This window comes from Canis aureus, chromosome 2 (assembly GCF_053574225.1).
Source record: "Canis aureus isolate CA01 chromosome 2, VMU_Caureus_v.1.0, whole genome shotgun sequence".
Lineage (NCBI taxonomy): Eukaryota > Metazoa > Chordata > Mammalia > Carnivora > Canidae > Canis > Canis aureus.
The window spans coordinates 18,093,569-18,117,302 of NC_135612.1; the positions used below are offsets into that span (position 1 = coordinate 18,093,569).

At 45.0% G+C, this 23,734-nt stretch overlaps 1 long non-coding RNA gene across 3 annotated transcripts in view; it reads right to left on the bottom strand.

Annotated features, from left to right (window-relative positions):
• LOC144293829 (uncharacterized) overlaps window positions 1-23,734 on the bottom strand; it is a 130,075-nt gene that overhangs the window by 55,454 nt on the left and 50,887 nt on the right. The window contains exon 3 of one of the 3 annotated variants that reach the window (XR_013361145.1): window positions 13,847-14,145. The exons of the other annotated variants lie outside the window; for them this stretch is intronic. This is a non-coding gene — a long non-coding RNA (uncharacterized LOC144293829). The remainder of the gene's footprint in view (window positions 1-13,846; window positions 14,146-23,734) is intronic. 3 annotated transcript variants of the gene reach the window in all.

Consider the following 23,734-nt stretch of genomic DNA (forward strand, 5'->3'; position numbering starts at 1 on the left):
GGCTCCCTGTGTGGATGCTGCTTCTCCCTCTGCCTGTGTCTCCGCCTCTCTCTCTCTCTCTCTATGAATAAATAAATACAAAATCTTAAAAAAAAGGGGGGGGGGGCCTGAAGGAACCAGAACCCCAGAGAGTTTCTCTTTTAAGCCACAGAATGGGTAAAACATCTGGTGTTTCTCCAGCGGGAAGGAGGGAGAGATCCAAAGGGAGAACTGGTCAGTCTATGTGCTGTCCCTGAGTGGGGGCAATAGAAACCCCATAGGGCTTAGGAAGAGTAGAGGTGGAGACTGTGGAGAGTATTGCCTCCATTCTCAGGAGGAGCTGGGTACATGGACCTGAAGGGAGCCTCCCCCGCACAACCCCCCACGTAGAGAAGGACAGTGCCCACAGTTCTGACCCCACAGTTCTCAACAGAAGAGCTGGGGTAGCAGAGAATAGTCAGGGGACCCAAAGCCTGGGGTAGGATAAGGAGTATAGAGAACGTCGGAGCATGACATCTACAGATTATGAACCGTGAGCAGCAGCAGCAGAGGCCAGCAGGGCCAAGCAGCCTGGGCTCTACCTCGAGGCCCACAGGGATGGAGGATGACAGAGACAACATGTGCCACTCCGACCTGACGTCAGGGTGATACGTATGCCCCACTCTCTATCTCCCTTTGCTAGCTCATTGCTAAAAGGGAGAAGGGAAAAGACAGAGAAAGAGCAATCCTATATTAAGTGAGAATTACAAAAATAATAATAATTAATAATAATAATAACATGAATTTTTAATTAGCAAAATGCAGTTTTTCATGGGCAGTGGAAACAGGGCCCTTGAGCCAGACTAAGATCAGAGATGGAGAAACAGAGCTACATATGGGCATATCTGAGCCCGTGTCCGAATTTTGATGCCTGCTATCTATACACAGACGTACAGGCACGACTGAACAAGCATTTGTATCTGCCTTTTTTATAACATCATAGACCCTGGAGGCAAATAGACCTGGGCTTGAATCTTGTCCTATTATGCACTTTAATAGCTGGATGACTTGGAACAAATTTCTTGATCCAAGATTTTGCTTCAGTGAATAAGGAATAATAGTGTCTTGTAGGCTTGTTCTAAGGATTAAATGAGATACAAAGGTTACCCTAAGACCTGGCATATGGTAAGCCATTAATAAATGCTATTTACCATGATCATGGTAACACTAATAATTATTATGCATATGTTCATCTTGACTAGGAGTCTGAACTTTTGCTTGGCAAGACTTCATTACCGTTGTACATAAAGCATAGCACATCGAGCTACTAAGACTATAAATGCTTCGAGGCTAAGGGGACATTCATATATAGGTCTTTAATGTCAGTATTCGAGGTTAACCCCCTTTTATGTATTTATGTTTATTTAATTTTCCGTTTGTTCCGTTTGTTCTATGTGCCTCTAGATTTGGAGAAATCTGAAGTAAAATTCCTTTTGAGCCAAGATGGAAGTCTAAACTTTAGATTTAGAGGGAACATCTACTCCCCTGCCCCCCAACCCCTTTCCCCTTCATTCTGGCAGAAGTTTGGTGGCCAAAGGTTTACATTTGGTTTCCTCTTTGCCAAGCTCATCAGAGGCACAGCACCCTTGAGCCTCACCCTGACACCCACTAACGAGCATTACCTCATGCATAACATCCGGACTCTCCTCTAGAAGATTCAACCTTGTAGAGGTTTTATTAACGCAATAGCCCTTCTATAACTACATTTCAATATATGTAATGTGGTAGCAGTATCTTCAATATCTCTGGGGCTTCCATCTGATCTGAGAGATTTCACTAGACAAAGTATCCAAGATGCCTCACCACACCTCTGGCCTAAGCATCCTCCCTCTCTTATTCAAGGGTGAGTGGGCAATCCTAATTCTACCCAGTAAGCTATCAAAGTGCAAAGCCTGCAGAAAACCCTGTCTCCAGTAATAAAGCAACACATGTAATAAAACAGCACAGCCATCTAGGGGCTACTGGCCCATGCTGAATTGGGCAGAAGAGGCATAATGAAGTCTTCGCTGGTTTTTTGGGTGGCCTCAAATAAAGCATCGAATCTCCTGACTCTGTTAACTTATCTTTTTTTTTTTAATATTTTATTTATTTATTCATGACAGACACAGAGAGAGAGAGAGAAGCAGAGACACAGGCAGAGGGAGAAGCAGGCTCCATGCAGGGAGCCTGACGTGGGACTCGATCCCGGGCCTTCAGGATCACACTCCAGGCCCAAGGCTGCACCAAACCGCTGGGCCACTGGGGCTGCCCCCGTTAACTTATCTTTAAGAGGGGGATAATGATACTGTGCCAGTTCACCTCAAAGGAGTATTATCTAAAGCTAGAGATTACACTGTTGAAGAACCAAGACTACGCACGTGCTGTGATTTTCACTAACCAGCACTGGTTTTATTCATATGGTGAGTCTGTTTCCTGTCACTATTACCTATATTAATACAAACAGTGGATAACAGCATTTTCACCTTGAGTCCCTAGATTTTTTTTTTTTTTAATTTATGATAGTCACAGAGAGAGAGAGAGAGAGAAAGAGAGGCAGAGACATAGGCAGAGGGAGAAGCAGGATCCACACAGGGAGCCCGACGTGGGATTCGATCCCGGTTCTCCAGGATCGCGCCCTGGGTCAAAGGCAGGTGCTAAACCGCTGCGCCACCCAGGGATCCCGAGTCCCTAGATTTTTTAAGACAGACCCATCATTCACTCACTTTGGTCCCTGAGTCTTTTTCCTAGATCCTGCAACAAACCATTTCCCTTAGAGAGTAGGTTCTATCCTACCAAATGTGCAGTTTAGAGGCATAGGCTTTGGCCAGATAAAAGCTTGCCAATGCAAGTTGGCCAGATGTCAGCTGAATTAGGCCTCCCCTCACCCACAGATGTTTTACTTCATCTAATTATATTGTGGAGAAGTTGTACATACATCAACATTTGGCAAATACTCGATTAGCAGAACTGTGGTTTCTTATAATTATTAATAAGAACAAATGTCCCTTGGCATATGAACATATTATCAGAGTATCCAGAAGTTCCTGTATTCTTCAGAACTCAACTAGAAATGTTGATGACTCATTCTCCAGTCACACTTAGAAAAACATATGTTGTGTACATTTGTGGAATAAACACATACAAAGTTGCAAACTGTCACTTTTAACTCTAAAGGCAACTCACTGACATTTGAAACAGCAGGAAATATTGTTTTTTGCCTAGTATTCAAGTTTCCTAGGGGTCCATGGACTTGCTAGGAGACTTAAAAGCAAGCCCTGGTCTACTGGGATGAGTGCCAGCTTTTGGCTTAAGTCTGGCTGTGGAAAATCCCAGAGTAGATCTAGGAATATTCTGATTTGGGATGGGTGTTGAGATCATCACCACCATCACCCTTCTGTGTAGATCCAGCCCTTCTGTATTCTTCCTTTCTCAGAAAGGACGCTTTGGGAAGGCCTTCATATTAATGCAGGCCTCCCTGACTTCAGATCTGGGAGATAAGAAGACTACTGAGTGGAGTCCACGTGTGTGGCCTTATAGTGCACCCAGCAATATCATTTCATGGGGGTATATTCAAAGAACAGAGTATAATCGAGGACAGTCATAGTAAGACCTAGAATTCCTCTCCTGACTTTGTGTCCGAAGTACATTATAAATTCCTTCAGGTGGGGGTCCATGGCCATTTCGTTATGCATTTTGTGGGCTATACATTCAGAGATTCTAGGAAAAGTGGGTTCTGTGATGATTCAAATCACAATCTTTCGTTTTTTAAGATTTTATTTATTTATTCATAAGAGACACAGAGTGAGAGGCAGAGACATAAGCAGAGGGAGAAGTAGGCTCCCCACAGGGAGCCTGATGTGGGACTCAATCCCAGAATCCAGGGATCATGACCTGAGCCAAAGGCTCAATCAAAAAGCCACTCAGGTTCCCCAAATCACAATTTGAATTAAGGCAAGGAGTCATGTTTATTTTTTGGAAATAGAAATGAAGTAAACTGTGTCATTTTTCTGTGTCAGTCTGATTAAGAAGGAATATACTTTATATTCATCGACTTTTCTCAGTAAACTGCATACAAAGAGTGGTTCATATATTATAAAAACTGCCACCTCTTGGCTCCCAAGTGTATTTCCACAATTATGTTAATGGAATTTTTATCAGATACTTGCTCCCCGCCCCCTTTTTTGGGCCATTTTATTGTGAAACTTATTGTGGTCTCCAAAATTGTAGGCTATTGGTCTTAAATATTGACAGGAGTTCAGGACATGGTACCCTGAAATAGGACACTGTGGCATAATCAATTTGAGAAACAGCACAAGTAGCAAGGACTCTCCGACCCTCCCCTAAGGCAGGTCATAACACCCTTATGTGAGGGGTGACCTTCTCATCCCCGGAGGAATAAGGATGCATCCTTATTTTCAAGATGTTGAGAGGAATCTGAATAAACATCTCTTGCTGTTTCCCCCAATTTGTGTGGTAACAAAAAGCTCATACTCCCTTCTGAGCCTATCACATTTCCCCATGACCTTCCACCTTTTGTTACATCTATCCTAAAAATCACTAGGGTCTAAGTAACATCATCATGTCCTCATTTCCTTAGGAGGGCTCCCAAGTCACATGAAACCTCTCATAAATGAATATGATTTTTCTCTTCTTTGTTACTCTTTTGTTACCCAAACCCCAGCTGAGAACTTAGAAGTGTAAAAGAAAGTTATTTTTCCTCCTTACATCAGCAAAGTAGTTAAGGAGGTAATGAGTTGTCAACAGTAGCCAAGAACAGGGTAATTTCTAGAGGATGAGAACAGTAGTCACACTGTGTGAAGTATTAATTCTCAAAAAGAAAAAGAGCAGCAGAGGAGTGGTACCACTGTCAAAAGTAACCCCTCCCATCTCAGAAGTCTCCCAACAGGTGGTATTATGCATCAGAATTGGCCCCATGGTGTTTATTGTTTCTCTTAGGTACATGAGACCAATATATGTGGGGGTTTTGGAGCATTATAGCCAGAAAGTTTTTAATAATTAAGGAATAAATAAGCCTTAATGAAGCTTTGTATCATCATATTCCTAAACACAATGGCAGAGGTTTTCATGTTCTTGTTAGGTTTAATCTTTCTGCATTCAACTTTTAAAGATGCATACTTTTTAACAGGAAAAGAACTTCAAAGTCTGTTACTCTGTGGACTATCATAGATCTCTAAGTCAGAGAACTATCTATTCCGACCCCATGTTCATGGGTAATCCCCTGCTAAGTTTTAGCATGGTAAAATAAGGAAGCCATTTGTGGTGTATGTGTTGTTTTAGATATAGTTGACATATAGTGTTACATTAGTTTCAGGTGTACAGCATAATGATTCTATATTTGTTGATACCTGCCTTTTCATTGACTTCCGCTTAGAATTGGTGAAGCACAGAGGTACTTCGCAAAAGCTTTCTAAACAAGTAAATAAACTCATTTCTTTATTCGGCAAATACAATTGACTATATTCATTGCTGAATTCTTTCCAGTACCAACATACTCATCGAAATAGACCAGAACAGTCCCATCCTGAATAATCTTTGATAAAATAGACACTTACAGCATATCATAAAGAAAAGAGAGCTGGTGTTGGAATCCAGATCTACCTCTACCAACTCCTAGACATCCAGGTTCTGGGTAAAATATCTATAATTCACCGCCTGTCTATAAAATGAAGGGTGTAGAAATGAGGCAGACAGCGATACGATTAAGATCTTGGGAGTTGCAGTTGGACAGGCCTGCATTCTAATCCAATTCTATTCTGCTGCTTGTTAGTTGAGTATCCTTGGGCAAGTTACTTAAACTTCTTATATCTAAATTTCCTTATAACACCACCTCACCTCATGAAGTTGTTACAAAAGTTAAAAGGATAGCAACAGTGCTTCCTCAGTTCAGTGTCTGGTTCTTAACAATATTCAGTGACTCTGGTTTTTAAAAAGAAATCCTGAAAGAACTTTTGGGATCATGAGGCATAAACCTCTTCATTTTTTTATATGAGAAATGGAGGCCCAGACATTACGGATCGTGTCCAAGGTCACTGAACCCACAGGCGTGTGATGCATAGTCCCAAAGCTTTTATGAGTTCTCTGATCTGGTGAGAGTACTATCTCTCTGTGACCTAATCTCCTATTTACTAAATATATGGACTATTAAACTAGGTGATCAAGTTACTGTCCATGTAAAAATGCCAGTAATTACACTGCTGTTTGTTGAGGCCCTTCTATGTTGAGGGCACGCTGCCAGGTATTGTGGGTGTCATAATGGGCTTATGAGAATCTGTGTCTGGTCTCAAGAGGGTTTACAGCTGAGTTGGAGACATTTATGAGACTTGTAAACTATGGGGATAGCTACATGACTTGGCCAAAGTTGACGTGTCCTAAGAATGGGCCATGAATGTATGTCACAAGGTCCTACAGACAGTGAGATCCACCTGGGTGTCAATGGTGGCTTCATAGAGAAAATGGGACTTTACCTGTGCATTAAGATTAAGCTGGATTAGAATACACAAAGAGTAGAGGGCAGGGTGTGATGTTCCTTTCAACAGCCTGTATAAAAGTACTGAGGTAGAAAAGAACACCTTTAAGTACGGGGCACTCACCGAAAAGCACTTGTTCACTCATTTCTTATATGGACCTTAGTCCTCTCAGCGTGTTCTGTTTTCACAAGTAGCAGTGGGTGTTTTCCCAAGTGTGCATGTGTGTGTACTTATGTTCACACATGAGTCTGAACTCCTCACTTAAAATACTGGCCAGGGGATCCCTGGGGGGCGCAGCAGTTTGGCGCCTGCCTTTGGCCCAGGGCGCGATCCTGGAGACCCGGGATCGAATCCCACATCGGGCTCCTGGTGCATGGAGCCTGCTTCTCCCTCTGCCTGTGTCTCTGCCTCTCTCTCTCTCTCTCTCTGTGACTATCATAAATAAATAAAAATTAAAATAAATAAATAAATAAATAAATAAATAAATAAATAAATACTGGCCAGGAAAACACCAAGGACTTGTGAATCTCCAAAGTTCAACCCCCAGAAAAGGAGAGGTCATCTCTGAGCTCACTTGCTCTTGACTCTCACTCCAATCTATCAGCCCATTCTGGCTCCTCTACCTCCCCCTTCTCTTTATTTCCACTGCTAGCCACCAGCCCCGGTATCAGCCTTCATTACCCACTGCACTACAGGTGCCCCCATACATTCCCCACACAGCAGTCTTCTAGCAATGCAAATCATATCAGGGAACCCCCTGCTGAAAACCTTTCAAGGACTCCCAATTTTACTGAGCATATAATCCAAACTGTAATGGCCTTTAAGGCTCCCCAGGATATGGTTTCCTTACCACTCTGACCTCACATCATGTTACCCATTTCCTTAGTCACTTGCAGTTCCTTGAACCAGCCAAGGTGCTTCCCAGCTGAAGGTCTATGGGTTTGCTGTGCCCTCTGCTTGAAACACTCCTCCCCCCTCTCCCCACTTCCTGCTACCTTCTTTCCTTTCAAACTTCAGCTGAAATGTTACCTACTCAAGAGAGGCTTTCTTTGATCTGACTCTGTAAACAAATTCTCTCTGCTAGTCTCTAAGATAGTGCTTTAGGATTTTTCCTTTCCAGTACTTATCAATTTCTTAAGAATTTTTATTTTTTAGTTTTTTAAAGATTTTATTTATTTATCCATGAGAGACACACACACACAGAGGCAGAGACACAGGCAGAGGGAGAAGCAGGCTCCATGCAGGGAGCCGGATGCGGGACTCGATCCGGAGCCTCCAGGATCGAGCCCTGGGCTGAAGGCAGGCGCTAAACCGCTGAGCCACCCAGGGATCCCCAATTTCTTAAGAATTTTTAATACTTAGTGAATTTGTCTGTTGTTTGACTTACTAAATGTTTGTTTTCCCTACCAGGGTATAACCTCTATGATCAGGTCTTGTCCACCTTGTTCACTTTTCAGTCTCCAGAATCCAATAGTGAAAATTTCAGAAATTAGTGGATGAATTTATAAAAGGAAATAAATGGAAAATCAGTATAGCAAATGTCTCACAGAATGCAGCTGCTTTAGTGATGGCATCACTCTCGATTCTGTAAATGGGAGACTACAGGTGTTTACAGCACTTGAAGGGTAATTCTAAAAGAAATATTCCATTATTGCAAGAGATTGACTGTTACCTCGAATGAGGAGGAGACTCAGAGCTGCTTGGAGAGGTTGTTGGGAGACTGGTCACTAACCTCCATCCATAGCTAAGCTCATTGGGTTTATACCTGGAAAGTAACACATTTCTGTCTCCAAAATCTAATGAATTACTACATGGCAAGGGAACTGCTCTATAATTTAAAGGGCAAATGTTATATTCTGTCTAGTGACTGCTATTCTATTCTTAAGTTTTTCCCGCTGAGGACAAAAGGAAAGGGCTCTTGCCTGGCTATTCTACATCACTTACCACTTTTCTGGACAACTGGTGATTATAAGCATTCCCTTGATTTCAACTTCCCTTATTTCTCTCCCAGCTTTCCTCTCATAATCAAAGACAATTAAATACTCGCCCAGAAGTTTTACAATCTTACCCAAGGTCATTGAACCAATGTACTAATAACATATATTCCCAAACCTTTTATTAGTGCTGTGATCTGGACAAAACAATACATCCTTGTGACCTAACCAATCAATCAAGTTCAATAACAGTGACAAGACACAAGATTTCATTTACTGAGGGATTTTTTTTCAAATGTGCGTAGCATTATGCTAAACCTTTTATAGGCATCATCTCTTCTAATCCTGCCTACAAGCCCATGAAACAGTAATTATAATCTCCATTTCACAGAGGAGGAAACTGAGGCCTAGTGAGGCTAAGAAACTTGCCCAAGCTCATACTTGTAAAGTGAACTTGAGTTTCAAACTCAACTTTGAACCTGTAAGCGCCAAAGCAGTCTCAATATGGATCAGCTAATAAAGCAAATCAGAATCAAGCACATTTTTTTAACATCAAATGATATACACATTTAGTTAAGCTTTTAAATATATATATTTTTAAACTTTTATTTATTTATGATAGTCACACACACACAGAGAGAGAGAGAGAGGGATCCCTGGGTGGCGCAGCGGTTTGGCGCCTGCCTTTGGCCCAGGGCGCGATCCGGGAGACCCTGGATCGAATCCCACGTCAGGCTCCCGGTGCATGGAGCCTGCTTCTCCCTCTGCCTGTGTCTCTGCCTCTCTCTCTCTCTCTGTGACTATCATAAATAAATAAAAAAAAAAACTTAAAAAAAAAAAAAAAAGAGAGAGAGAGAGAGGCAGAGACACAGGCAGAGGGAGAAGCAGGCTCCATGCACCGGGAGCCTGACGTGGGATTCGATCCAGGGTCTCCCGGATCGCGCCCTGGGCCAAAGGCAGGCGCCAAACCGCTGCGCCACCCAGGGATCCCGCTTTTAAATATTTTATACAGAAATATTTTGACCTGTCCTTTTGTTAAAGGGTTGCACATAAGTATGTTTCTGGTTACAAATAGTTTGAGTATATTAGATTCCATCTCTGGTCCATAGAACTCATTTTTGCTTTCCTGGCCCCTCAGCATCTATTTTCAGGTTTCCTTATTTTATTTGATTGGTAGCTTTTCCCTTCTTATAAGAAAATTGGGCAGCAATACTTCTCTGTAACCTTGGTGAGTCAGTGCAACCTCTAATTACTTCAGTCTCCTTCTTTGCAAGAAAAGCTGTCAAAATACAACTCTTGAATGTCTTGCATCGCCACACACACACACACACACACACACAGACACACACACACAGGAATAAAGAAGGATGCAATTCTCCCAAAGAAGCAGAATGACTGGCAACAGCTGGCACAACTTCTATAGACTCAGTCTGACTCTGTCTTGGAAATCAGCCTCAAAATCAGAACTACCCCACCCAGACCAGGACTATCTCACTAACTAGCTACACTTACTGACAATACCTGCCTTCGCCTTTCAGCAAAGATGTAAGCATTACCATTAATATTTTGTAAGACTGACAAAGTATCATTTGTACCTCAGGACAACCTGCTATTAGTGAAGGCACAAGGCCCACAACGACATGGCTCCCCTGTCCTTTGGTAACCCATACCAAATTATTATCAAATATGTTTGCAGTCTTTAGAATAATTTACGTGTTAGAAAAGGTGACTGGACACAATCACAAAAACCTGGAGATTTGTTTTGTCTTGTTGCTAAAACAAGGGGCAAATCAGAACAGTTAATACGGCTTTCCCCCCAGTTACCCAGCATTCAAAGCTACCACTGTGGTCACATTTATAATCATGTGTGTGTGACAATTTGATGCATAATTTTCAACACATGTTTCATTAATCCATTCTTCCTGTGCTTCATTTAAAATACTGGAAACTATAAAAAGATCTGCGTGTCACTCCCCTGCCAGGAAAAAAGAAAGAAAAGAAAAAAATAAATGAAAAATCTCACAAACAAGAAAGAAAAAAAGAGGGACCCCTGGGTGGCTCAGCGGTTGAGCATCTGCTGTTTGCCCAGGGCGGGATACCAGAGTCCCGGGATCGAGTCCCACCATCAGGCTCCCTGCATGGAGCCTGCTTCTCCCTCTGCCTGTGTCTCTGCCTCTCTGTGTCTCTCCTGAATAAATAAACAAAATCTTAAAAAAAGAAAAAAGAAACAAAAAGCCTCACAAACACGAAAAAAAAAAAAAGAAAGAAAGAAAAGCAAAGCCTGGCAAACACAAAAAAGAAAAAAAAGCCTCTCGCGGCGCAGAGCCCCGCAGTCAGCCAGCAGTCACCAGGAATCACTAACAGTCAACCTGCAGGCAGCCCCGCAGTCTCCCTGCAGTCACCCTCGCAGTCACCCCGCAGACACCCCCGCAGTCTCCTCCGCAGTCACCCCGCAGTCACCCCCGCAGTCTCCCCTCCACAGTCACCCCCGCAGTCACCCCCGCAGTCTCCTCCGCAGTCACCCCCGCGGTCACCCGGCAGTCTCCCCACAGTCTCCCCTCCGCAGTCACCCCCGCAGTCACCCCCGCAGTCTCCCCGCAGTCACCCCCGCAGTCACCCCCGCAGTCACCCCGCAATCTCCTCTGCAGTCACCCGGCAGTCACCCCCGCAGTCACCCCCGCAGTCTCCCCGCAGTCTCCCCCGCAGTCTCCCTGCAGTCACCCCGCAGTCACCCCGCAGTCTCCTCCGCAGTCACCCCGCAGTCTCCTCCGCAGTCTCCCCCGCAGTCTCCCCCGCAGTCTCCCCGCAGTCACCCCACAGTCTCCTCCGCAGTCACCCCCGCAGTCTCCCCCGCAGTCACCCCCGCAGTCTCCCCCGCAGTCACCCCCGCAGTCACCCCGCAATCTCCTCTGCAGTCACCCGGCAGTCACCCCCGCAGTCACCCCCGCAGTCTCCCCGCAGTCTCCCCCGCAGTCTCCCTGCAGTCACCCCCGCAGTCACCCCGCAGTCTCCTCCGCAGTCACCCCGCAGTCTCCTCCGCAGTCACCCCGCAGTCTCCTCCGCAGTCTCCCCCGCAGTCTCCCCCGCAGTCACCCCCGCAGTCTCCCCGCAGTCACCCCCGCAGTCTCCCCGCAGTCACCCCACAGTCTCCTCCGCAGTCACCCCCGCAGTCTCCCCCGCAGTCACCCCCGCAGTCTCCCCGCAGTCACCCCCGCAGTCACCCCCGCAGTCACCCCGCAATCTCCTCTGCAGTCACCCGGCAGTCACCCCCGCAGTCTCCCCGCAGTCACCCCCGCAGTCTCCCCCCAGTCTCCCCGCAGTCACCCCCGCAGTCTCCCCGCAGTCACCCCCGCAGTCTCCTCCGCAGTCTCCCCCGCAGTCTCCTCCGCAGTCTCCCCCGCAGTCACCCCGCAGTCACCCCCGCAGTCTCCCCTCCGCAGTCACCCCCGCAGTCTCCCCCGCAGTCACCCCCGCAGTCTCCCCGCAGTCACCCCCGCAGTCTCCCCGCAGTCTCCCCGCAGTCACCCCCGCAGTCTCCCCCGCAGTCACCCCGCAGTCACCCCCGCAGTCTCCCCGCAGTCTCCCCACAGTCTCCCCTCCGCAGTCACCCCCGCAGTCTCCCCCGCAGTCACCCCCGCAGTCTCCCCGCAGTCACCCCCGCAGTCTCCCCGCAGTCTCCCCCGCAGTCACCCCCGCAGTCACCCCGCAGTCACCCCCGCAGTCTCCCCGCAGTCTCCCCACAGTCTCCCCTCCGCAGTCACCCCCGCAGTCTCCCCCGCAGTCACCCCCGCAGTCTCCCCGCAGTCACCCCCGCAGTCTCCCCGCAGTCACCCCGCAGACACCCCCGCAGTCTCCTCCGCAGTCACCCCCGCAGTCTCCCCTCCACAGTCACCCCCGCAGTCACCCCCGCAGTCTCCTCCGCAGTCACCCCCGCGGTCACCCGGCAGTCTCCCCACAGTCTCCCCTCCGCAGTCACCCCCGCAGTCTCCCCGCAGTCTCCCCGCAGTCACCCCCGCAGTCTCCTCCGCAGTCTCCTCCGCAGTCTCCCTGCAGTCACCCCGCAGTCTCCTCCGCAGTCACCCCGCAGTCACCCCCGCAGTCTCCCCGCAGTCTCCCCCGCAGTCACCCCCGCAGTCACCCCGCAGTCACCCCCGCAGTCTCCCCGCAGTCTCCCCACAGTCTCCCCTCCGCAGTCACCCCCGCAGTCTCCCCCGCAGTCACCCCCGCAGTCTCCCCGCAGTCACCCCCGCAGTCTCCCCGCAGTCACCCCGCAGACACCCCCGCAGTCTCCTCCGCAGTCACCCCCGCAGTCTCCCCTCCACAGTCACCCCCGCAGTCACCCCCGCAGTCTCCTCCGCAGTCACCCCCGCGGTCACCCGGCAGTCTCCCCACAGTCTCCCCTCCGCAGTCACCCCCGCAGTCTCCCCGCAGTCTCCCCGCAGTCACCCCCGCAGTCTCCTCCGCAGTCTCCTCCGCAGTCTCCCTGCAGTCACCCCGCAGTCTCCTCCGCAGTCACCCCGCAGTCACCCCCGCAGTCTCCCCGCAGTCACCCCCGCAGTCTCCCCCGCAGTCTCCCCCGCAGTCCCCCCGCAGTCTCCTCCGCAGTCCCCCCGCAGTCTCCCCGCAGTCTCCCCCCCGTCACCCCGCAGTCTCCCTGCAGTCACCCCCGCAGTCTCCCCCCGTCACCCCGCAGCCTCCCCCCGTCACCCCGCAGTCTCCCTGCAGTCACCCCCGCAGTCTCCCCGCAGCCTCCCCCGCAGTCACCGGGCGGCACGGCCCCGGCGAGCACTCGCAGGCCCGGGAGCGCCCGCGGGGCCCAGGGGCGGGGGAGCCGCCGCTGCGGGCGCGGGCAGGGCTTCCAGGAAGCCGCGGGCTCGGCTGACTTCGCGGCGGCGGGTCGGGTCGGGTCGGGCCGGGTCGGGGCCGCCTCGGCCGGCACGTAGCGCCCGGCGTGACTCAGCGCCGAGTCACGGCTCCCGCCGCCGCCGGGGCTGCCCCGTCCGCCCTCCCCGCCCCCCTCCCCCCACCCCCCACCCCCGGGCCCGCCTGCGCGCCAGCAGCCCCGCCGCCGGCGGCCGAGCGGGAAGGAGCGGCCCCCGGACGCGCCTTGAATCCCGACGGGGGGCGAGGGGGGGCGGCGACGGGCCGGCTGCTCCGGCCTCGGGCGCTCCCTGGCCCCACTAATCAAATGCTTCCATCAGAGGCTTGCTGGGACAGATCCCTAACGTCGTCCTTCCACGGTGACTTAGAGATGACCTCCGCTCCGGCTTTGCTTCTGTCGTCCCAGGCCTGCATCTTATTTTTATCCCCCGTTTTCTTAGGTTATCTTTTCAATATGTTTGGTGACTTGTCTTGGCACAAACCCACAAGTGCAGTGACGCAAATCAGGTTGGAACTTGGCACGATGCGCGGGCTTGAGTGACTTACTGTAAAACCGGGGAACACTTCATAAAGGCGTTGGCATCTGCCACCGCAGTTGCTGGTTGGATGCCAGGCTCATTTTCAGGCTGTCACTACCCTTTGAAAGGTCCTGGGACAGGCTGTTAGAATGCAGATTCTCGAGCAGTCATCCTTACTTCTTCCTCTCTCGGACTCCACGTGGAGAACAATGGTACAGCACGACTTCTGCAGCTGCAGCCTGTGCCCACTTGCCTGGAGAGTGACTGGGGCCACGTGGCCGCAGTGCAGGTTCTCAGACCCCACTCCAAACTACAGCCTCAGAATGCCTGTGGGGAGGCCCAGAAATAGACCCTATTAATAAGCAGTCCACAGAGTCGCCTGCCTACACTTAAAGTTCCAAAACTACTAGCCAGAGGAGGACCCTGTGACACATTACTCTGTGAAGACACCAAGAAACATCCTCATAATGCACAGCACTTTGTCCTAAGATTGATTTTGAAGTTCTGATACTGGGCAACCCTATTTCTAAAACTGGTTTTATATGCAATATTGTTTAACGTATGTTAATAGAGACAGTTTTGTTTTGTTTTTTTAATTAGACATTTGGCTACAAAATAAAATGTAGTACCTACACAGTCAGTTTTATTTCAGGCCGGTTACTTCCTAAACCTGCTTTACATCAGAATTATCCACAGAGACTTTAAACACCAATTCCCGGACCAGACCTCACACCTAAAGAGACACTATCTCTGAAGGCGATACCTAAGAACAGACCATTTGGAAAGCCCTGAAAGTTAGTCTCTGGACCAAGTGATCACGCTTCCCAAGTACAAGAGAAACTTCATTAACTTCAAGATAATTGGCCTGTGCTGCTCCCTTATGGTGCCCATTCATCTCTGTTCGCACTGTTTCCTTTTGAAATCTCAACTTAATCTCTCTCTCTGTGTGTGTCTCTCATGAATAAACAAATTAAAAAAAAAAAAGACAACCTGAGATCTCAACTTAAAAAATAAAATGAAAAATGACCACATAAGATATCAACTTGGTATTATATTGATAAATGTATATCTCTAGAAAGGAAACTTGAAATCTTTGTGTTCTAAAACTTTTTTTTTTTTTTTTTTTTGAGGGGGGCTGTGGGAGAGGTTGGAGATTAGAGAATAATCTGGGAGGGAGTATATTTTGAAAATTTTCCTATTCTTCTTCCCTGGGATATTTTATTTGTTTACTCATGGTCTTTTCATCTCACTGGGTAAGTTTCCCCATTTTATCCCTGTTAGCATTGTGGCAAAAAGCCTAGATGTGACACATCTCTGACAAGCACCTCCCATTGTTGACCCTCTTACATATAGCCTTGCTTCTCCAAGTGCGGCCTTTGGTCCAGCAGCATGGACATCACCTGGAAACTTGTAAGAAATGCAGACTCTCAGGTGCCACCAGAACTATACCACAACCGAATCAATAGGTTAGCAAGATCTCCAAGTGATTTGCGTGTATAATAAAATATTGCAAGTACCAGTTTGTAGTAATGGTAACAATCTAAGGCTGATGGTTAAAAACGAGGAAGTAAGAGGTGAGGGTGAATTAGTTTCCTGGGGCTGCCTTAGCAGAGTACCACAAACTGGGTGGCTTAGAACAACAGAAATGTGTTCCTCCAGAGTTCTGGAGGCCAACAGCCCAAAGTCAAGGTATCCATAGAGACGTGTTCTACCTATGGTACTGGATAAGACAAAATTCATAATGAAATTAGTCTGACCATAAAAGTAAGCCCAAAAATAAATAAAAAAGTAATTATAGCTAAAACTAGGACCACATTTTTTTTTTAAATTTTTTATTTATTTATGATAGTCACAGAGAGAGAAAGGGAGAGAGGCAGAGACACAGGCAGAGGGAGAGGCAGGCTCCATGCACCGGGAGCCCGATGTGGGATTCGATCCCGGGTCTCCAGGATCATGCCCTGGGCCAAAGGCAGGTGCCAAACCGCTGCGCCACCCAGGGATCCCAAACTAGGACCACATTAACAGGCAAATGGAAAATCTCTTAGGATCAGGGTAAGAAAATGAAGGGAATCCTTCCAACGTCAGGGAAAGATAAGAGTAGGACCAGAGGGGCAGCTCTGAGATAGGCTCCTGACTCTTCGTAGTGGGCATCTGTTCTGCTGGCCCAGGATTCTTTCTCCCTCTTTCCCTTAGTTAAGAAAGTTCTCATCATCCTCCCTAACACTTCAGTGTAGGACATCCCGCACTTTCTCTTCCCCCTTCCTCCCAAGGGTGAAACACGTGACTCTTTAATATCTGTCCTGCACATCTCAATCTGGTTGAGTCCCAAAAAGGCAGAAAGCGGCTGAAGCAGAGTCATTTCAGTCCTCGTGCTCGAAGACACTGAACAGATGTGGCAGTCTGTCCACTGAGAATAGCTAGTAACCCTAGCTGCTGTGCTCCCCAAGTCCCAGTTGTTTAACTTCTTTTGTTCTCAGAGTGACCCAGTGTCTTTCCAAGTGTTTTTAATTTGTTTTAAAGCTTAATATGTTTCGTGTTTATTTTTAACTTGCTATTTTAGACTATTTCTTGTTATTGTAATTTATTGTTAATTATCTTAATGGGGCCAAGAGTTTGCCCCAGTTGGTTTCTATTGCTTACAATAAATGAGCCTAACTGTTATGAAATTATTGCTGGGGAGAGCACATATTGCCCACAGCCACCCCACTAAAACAATCTAAATGTTGTCTGCATCCATAACAAATACAACTCTTGAAATATAACAAAGATCTTTTCAGGGTTTTTTTTCCCCAATTGATTTTACCAGCTCTCATTTATTGCCCTATATTTCAAGCTGAGTCATTCTTCCCTTCTGAACCACCCAAATTGCCAGGGGGCACAAAAGAGAGAATCACTCTTGTTATGCTGCTTGTAGACACCAATAATCTTCTTTATGTTGCCTCCAATTCCTCATTGTGGTTTTCATGATATTTGCAATATTAGGGAGATTAAAGAAAAGTACTCCAAAGTTTCTAATTAGAGCTATTTTACCAGGGGGCTAGTTGGCAAAAAGAGTCTCTGTTATGCCAGACTAAATGTGATCTTTCCTTCTCAAGCAAAGATTAGCCTAAGGCCTTTGTACTGGCCAAGACTAAGAGATGTTTTTTTGAACTCTACTGATAAAATTTAATTTGATCAAGATACATCATCTTATCAAAATCCATACTCCTTATTCTCCTCCTTCCCCCTTCACATTAATTTCCTTAATTTTATCTTATGCCAGTAGTAGTATGGTGGGTACGGTTTCATTTGGCTGGAGTAGGGAGCATATAAGGAGGAGTAAACACAACAAAGTAGCTGTTTTGAAGTTACTATAGTGAATCATGAATGTCATAGTGAGGTCTTCGTACTTAAATGTAACTTTTTTTTTTTTTTGAAAGTTTACTTACTTGAGAAGGGTTCATGGGCACACAGGAAGATTCCTGGCTAAGCAAGGAGCCTGACCAGGGGCTCCATCCCATGACCGTGAGATCATGATCTGAGCCAAAATCAAGAGTCAGACACTTAACTGACTGAGTCACCTAGGTACCCCTTATATGTAATTCTCTACTGTTTTTTTTTTTTCTTAATTTTTTTAAAAATTTTTTTATTTATTTATGATAGTCACAGAGAGAGAGAGAGAGAGGCACAGAGACACAGGCAGAGGGAGAAGCAGGCTCCATGCACCGGGAGCCCGACGTGGGATTCGATCCCGGGTCTCCAGGATCGTGCCCTGGGCCAAAGGCAGGCGCCAAACCGCTGTGCCACCCAGGGATCCCTCTCTACTGTTTTTTTTTTTTTTTAATTTTTTTATTTATGATAGAGAGAGAGAGAGAGAGAGGCAGAGACACAGGCAGAGGGAGAAGCAGGCCCCATGCCGGGAGCCCGACGTGGGACTCGATCCAGGGACTCCAGAATCGTGCCCTGGGCCAAAGGCAGGTGCCAAACCGCTAAGCCACCCAGGGATCCCTCTCTACTGGTTTTTAAAAAAGATTCTATTTATCTGAAAGAGAGAGAACAGGCATGAGCAGGGGGAGAGGTAGAAGGAGAAGCACACTCGCTGCTGGGCTGGGAGCCCAAGGCAGAGTCCAGCCCAGGATGCTGGGATCACAACCTGAGCTGAAGACAGATGCTTAACTGACTGAGCCACCCAGGCACCCCTCTTTGATGTTTGTGGGTTTTTTTAAGATTGATCTATTTGAGGGGATCCCTGGGTGGCTCAGCGGTTTAGCACCTGCCTTTGGCCCAGGGCGCGATCCTGGAGTCCCTGGATCGAGTCCCACGTCGGGCTCCCGGCATGGGGCCTGCTTCTCCCTCTGCCTGTCTCTCTCTCTCTCTCTCTCTCATGAATAAATAAATAAATCATAAAAAAAAAAGATTTATCTATTTGAGAGAGAGAGAGAGCAGAGCTAGCGTACTCACCCACATGACCCTGGGGAGGGGGGGTGGGGAAGGGGTAGAGGGAGATGCAGATAGTCCTAAGCAGACTCCACACCTTCAGGGCTCAGTTTCACAAACCTGAGATCAGAACTTGAGCCAAAACCAAAAGTCTGACGCTCAACCAACTGCACCACCCAGGTGCCCCTCTTTTTTTTTTTTTTTTTTTTTAAGATTATTTATTTATTTATTCATGAGAGACACAGAAGGAGAGAGAGGCAGAGACACAGGCAGAGGGAGAAGCAGGCTCCATGCAGGGAGCCTGACGTGGGACTCGATCCCAGGTCTCCAGGATCACGCCCTGGGCCAAAGGCTGCTCTAAACCGCTGAGCCACCAGGACTGCCCCCCAGGTGCCCCTCTTAAAGAGTTTTTGATCGAGATAAGAAGTAACATTATCGAGGACATATTGTGTGCCTGGAAGTATATTGCCATTGATTTCCTGTATCTTTCATAGGTAAAGATTTAGGTCTCTGATATCACCTATGACTTTAAATAAAATATTTAAGTCTCAGAAGATTTTTTTTAAAAAGATTTATTTACTTGAGAGAGAAAGAGCACAAGCAGGGGGGAGGGGCAAAGGGAGAGGGAGAAGTAGACTCCTCTCTGAGCAGGGAGTAGGACATAGGGCTCGACCCAGGCACCCTGAGATCATGACTTGAGCCAAGGGCAGACACTTAACCAACTGAGCCACCCCGGAGACCAGAAGACTTTTTTAAAAATCTGTGACAGACAATATAAGTATCTACTTTGTTAGAAGGGCACACATGCTCCTTGCCATTCTCCTCACTTTTTTCTCTTTGTATCTGTTAAATTCTGTCATCTGTATCTTTCCTTTCTTACCTTATTTGGACTGATAACATTTATATATCCCAACTATTCTGGGGTTTGTCTAAGATTTAACACTGATAAAAAATAAACATTGGCACTACTAAGACTATATGAATATTTTTCATGGCAGAGAATGTAGTATAGTTATGATTACATGTCTCCAGGCCCACTAAACCACTGGGCCACCAGGGCTGCCGCTTATTAGGACTTTCTAAAAAATTTTTTTTTGTTCTGGGACACCTGGGTGGCTCAATAGTTGAGCCTTTGGCTCAGGGCGTGAGATCCTCGGGTCTGGGGATCGAGTCCCAAATTGGGCTCTCTGTGAGGAGCCTGCTTCTCCCTCTGCCCATGTCTCTGCATGTCTCTGTCTCTCTCTGTGTCTCTCATAAATAAGTAAAATCTTTAAAAAAATTTTTTTCTGTTCCCTGAATTATTTGTATTTTCTTATGCCATGATTATATGTATTTCCTGATGCATTTAATTTATTTTGCAGGTTTTTCAAATGTCTAGGGATCTTGGTTGTGTTTTTATATTTAGAAAGGGGCATCAATTTAGGATACATATGCTTCTGGGTAAATTCCAGAATAATTTTATTTTAGGGCATCAACAACCCCTTGTGCTACTAGGTTGCCATAGGTTGGTTCCCCCAGTGTTTTCAGTGACTCTGGATGAAAATCTTGTGTTTTTGTTTTGAATTGGGGCAAAAAGCTAATTATCAGATGTTTTGAACTAGGGGGCCAGGAGGAGGGACAGGGGAGAACATGGTCCCCTGTGGCTCAGTATTCTCTCTAGCACCTTTAATTTACATGGATGTGTTCATTTCACTTCTCACATTACCATCTCTTAATCTCTCAGTTTCTGAGAACAGATGTTATCTAGGTACTGCAATTAGGCAGCTTTCTGCATTTTGCTAGGACAGTGTCAAAAAATACAGATCCCGTGATCCCTGGGTGGCGCAGCGGTTTGGCGCCTGCCTTTGGCCCAGGGCGCGATCCTGGAGACCTGGGATCGAATCCCACATTGGGCTCCTGGTGCATGGAGCCTGCTTCTCCCTCTGCCTATGTCTCTGCCCCTCCCCCCCATGACTATCATAAAAATAAAAAAAAATTAAAAAAAAAAACAAACTACAGATCCCTGGATTCTACTGAGGGATCCTGATTCAGCACCTCTAGGATGGGTCTAAATATCTGTATTTCCTTTTCTAATACCTTCCCTGGCTCATGTACACAACCAGTATGGGGCACCACCAAGAAGTTACCAGTGACATGGGGAAGAAGTAACTTTACAAGACAAAGCAGAGGTAGGAGCCTCATGACTTGGCAAATGCCTGGATATGGGGAGAAGAAAGAGGATGGAATAAACAATAACTAGGTTTTAACCCTGAGTGACTCCAAAAATGATAGTGAAATTAGCATAAAAAGGAAACTGATAAAGAGTACTTCCTTCTTGATTTCTTCTTCCAGATACTGTACTAAATGCCAACTCTATAAATATTACTAAAGAGCTCCTTATGTAGAAAAATTACCAGTAAGAATGATGTTAGAGTACAATAAAATAATAAATAAATAGATATATAAATACATTCTTAGACTGGAGAACTAGTATTAATATGCACAAGCTAAACAATCTATCCACTTTTGACCATTTATGAAGGTATTAAAAAATATGCATAGAAAAAACATGCATAGAGCATTCCAAAACCAAATGTGAGTTACTATTAGCAGAGAATTCCTGGTCTTTCAGACAAGTGTCTTAATTTTCCAAGTGTAAAAGAGCAAAATTCAAATATACAATACCTCTTATGCTTAACAAATCTGAAGACAAAAGTGGAGAAAAAAACGCCTTGCAATAACATCTACAACTCTTTGTACAGTTTATATTCTTACTAAAATATTGCTGTTCACACAGTTCAATTTCCATGAATAGTACAGCCTGATGACTCATTTGGTACATTTAGAGTCTAATGAGGACTTTTATTTTTTATTTTTTAATTTTTATTTATTTATGATAGTCACACATAGAGAGAGAGAGAGAGGCAGAGACACAGGCAGAGGGAGAAGCAGGCTCCATGCACCAGGAGCCCGATGTGGGACTTGATCCTCGGTCTCCAGGATCACGCCCTGGGCCAAAGGCAGGCGCTAAACCGCTGCGCCACCCAGGGATCCCTAATGAGGACTTTTAAATCTGTGATGACCAATACTACCTCCTTCACATTAAGACACCTATTTGGGAGGGAAATAGTTCTATGAAAACACTGACTTTTTCTTTCTTAAAATTAAGGTATAATTTATATACAGTAATTTTTAGACTTTTTAGTGCAAAATTCTGTAAATTTTGACACTTAAGTCATATAACCACAATCAGATAAAATAATTTAATCACTCCTCAAATTCCCTTCATACTCATTTGAAGTCAGAGCCTAATCTTCCCCAAACCTCTGGCAATGACTGATCTGTTAATCCTTTCTATTTATTTTTCCCTCTTTCAGATTGCCATATAAATGTTATCAGGGAGTATGTAGCCTTTTGAATTTGGCTTTTTTCATTTAGCATAATGCATATAAGATTTATCTATTTTCTTGCATGTATCATGAGTTTTTTCCTTTTCATTGCTCATAATATTTATTCTATTGTATGGAGGTACCCAATTACTGATGTTTAATCATTTACTAGTAACTTTATTTTGTAGAGGATGGATTCATGACTATTAAATTATGCTATTTATCAAGAAGGAAAATTTAGATAAATTCTCTTTTGCCTTGAAATTCCTTAGTATTCAACTATATATATAATAGGTATACCTATTTCAAAAACTGTATTTTTTATATAACTGAAAAAAGTTATTTTATATTTATATAAAATTTATATCTATTCTATCTGTATTTGTATTATTTGTTGGCATGCATTTGAACCATGTGTTATAATTTGAAGGTTTTTTTTTTTTTTTTTTTTTTTTTACCTAGAGTGGTAATAACAGCATATACTACTAATATTGCTGATAACACCAGATAATGTTTTGCTTAAACTTCTGAACTTAAATGCTATATGAATGCCCTAAACAACCAAGATCGCTGAAATGGCTCACTTCCCATTGCAACCTTCTTAAACTTTAGCTCATGGAGGCAACAGGTGGGTTAGCAAATAGCTAACAGAAGGACAACTGTTGTCCTTCAGGATCAGTGCCAATGGAAAAAAGTGACCTGAAATACAGATCTCAGGCCTGACAAGATGAAAATCTAATGCCACAGCTGTTGTCTCTCACAACTGTCACTCATCATGGTTTTTTTTTTAATGTTTTTTATTTGAAGTATAATTGACATACACCATTATATTAATTTCAGGGGTATAGCATAATGATACAATATTTATGTATCTTTTAAGATGATCACTACAATAAGTCTAGTTACCATAATTATGTAAGTTTTTTTTTCTTATGATGAAAACTTGCTGGATCTTTTCAGCATTTTTCAAATATGCAACACATTATGGACTATAGTCACCATGCTGTGCATTACATCCCCATGACTTATTTATAACTGGAAGTTGATAACTCATCATCCCCTGGGATGATGAACCCATTTTGTTCATACCCTTCCCAATCTGTTTTCTGTATGAAGTTTATTTTGGTTTTCTGCTTTTTTATGTTCCAGATATAGGTGAAATCATAATGTACAGGTCTTTGTTTGACTTATTTCACTTAGCATGATACATTCAAGGTCCATCCATGTTGTCACAAATGGCCAAATTTCACTTTTTTAATGACAGTATTCCACTGTATATATGTATACCACATCCTCTTTTTCCATTAATCCACTGAAACACAATGAGGTTGTTTCTATATACTGACAATTGCAAATAATGCTGCAATGAACATAGGGGTGCAGACATTTTATTAAATTGGTGTTTTTTGTTCTTTAGATAAATACCCAGAATTGGAATTACTCAATCATATGGTAGTTCTACTTTTAGTATTTCAAGGAACCTCCATATTGTATTCCATAATGACTGTAACAATTTACATTTCCATCAAGAGTTCACAAAGGTTCCCGTTTTTTACACCTGAACACATTTTAAAACTGCATTTTTTACTGCGTGCACCCCCAATTTTATGTATACGATCTTTTTATTTCGTATATCCCTTAAGTAATTATTGTGGTTATGGTTATTTTTTTACTATTTTCTTTTAACCTTCATACTAGCTTTATAAATGATTAATCTAGTATCTTTTCAATATATTTGCCTTTATCAGTGAGATTTTTACTTTCATACTTTTCTTGTTGCAGATGAGTACCCTATCCTTTCAGCTTAAAGAATTCCCTTTAACATTTCTATTTATGCTTGTTTACTGGTGATGAACTCCTTTAGCTTTTGTTTGTCTGAAAAACTCTTTATCTCCCTTTCAGTTCTAAATGATAACCTTGCTGGGTAAAGTATTCTTGGTTGGAATTTATTCCTTTCAGCACCTGAATATATTATGCCACTCCTTTCGGGCCTAAAAAGTATCTAGTGAGAAATTTGCTGACAGCCTTAAGGGGAGAGAAGGGATTCCCTTGTATACAACAAGTTATTTTTCTCTTACAGCTTTTAATCACTCATCACGTTTTAATTTCATAGTTTTGATTTAGTCTTTTCT